The sequence below is a fragment of the Aplysia californica genome, unplaced genomic scaffold (genome assembly GCF_000002075.1).
Source record: "Aplysia californica isolate F4 #8 unplaced genomic scaffold, AplCal3.0 scaffold00003, whole genome shotgun sequence".
Classification (NCBI taxonomy): Eukaryota; Metazoa; Mollusca; class Gastropoda; order Aplysiida; family Aplysiidae; genus Aplysia; species Aplysia californica.
In genome coordinates, this window is record NW_004797273.1 from 2193949 (window position 1) to 2194877 (window position 929).

The following is a 929-nucleotide window of genomic DNA, read 5'->3' on the forward strand; positions in this document are numbered from 1 at the left end:
TAGGGGGCTGTCGTGGCCTAGAGGTTAAGGTGTTCCCCCGTCATTCAAAGGTCCCGGGTTCGAATCCGGGTAGCGACCGAAACATTTTCTTCTCTAAAATTGTCTCCTCTCACCTCCTTTCCTGCTGTCTAGCAATGTTCTATCGTCTGCTTTCGTCTCCACTTTCTGCCCCCACCCCCTCACCTCCTTAATTGTTTCCTCCTCTGGGCTCCTGACTCTTTCTACAGCCTTTCTACTGCTACTCCTTGGCTCCTTCTTACAGCTGTCTTTCCGCCACACCCTTGATCTTCTGGTAGGAAAGACCTACACCTAGCCTTCTCAGACAAGGGCTTAAAACCGCGGAGGTCCAGAGTGCATGTTGCGCACATTGCAGATCCTTTGGTGGTTTAAAATCGATAAGAGTAGCCTTCCGCCACCAGCCAGGCAAAATTCCAAATTTCCTACCAATTGAAAATGTTTAAAACGTGTCCCACGCGCTCATATATGACCTAATGCAGTTGCGAGCGCCGTAAAACACTTACCCCCAAAAAAACCCCCAGCAACAAACAAACAAACAAACAAAAACAACAACAACAACAAACACAACAAAAATAAAAAACAGCCAAACATCAAAATACGTGAACATATACACATCACAGTTATAAACACACATTCATTTACAATACATAAACAAGCATTACAGTACAGAATGTAAACACATGTTACAATACGTGAACACATAATTGCAGCAGACCACGGATCTTTCTTAGTTAATTGCTTTTGTAGCACGTGGTTTTCTTTGTTTGTGTTATTTGCTACTTCATTTGTTTTTTTTTGGGTGTGTTTTTGTTCTTTTTCATTTTCATTTAATCATGTGTGTGTGCATGTGTGTGTGTGTGTGTGGGGGAGCGAGGAGGGGGGGGGGGGGCCCTATTTTAGGAAAAACAACT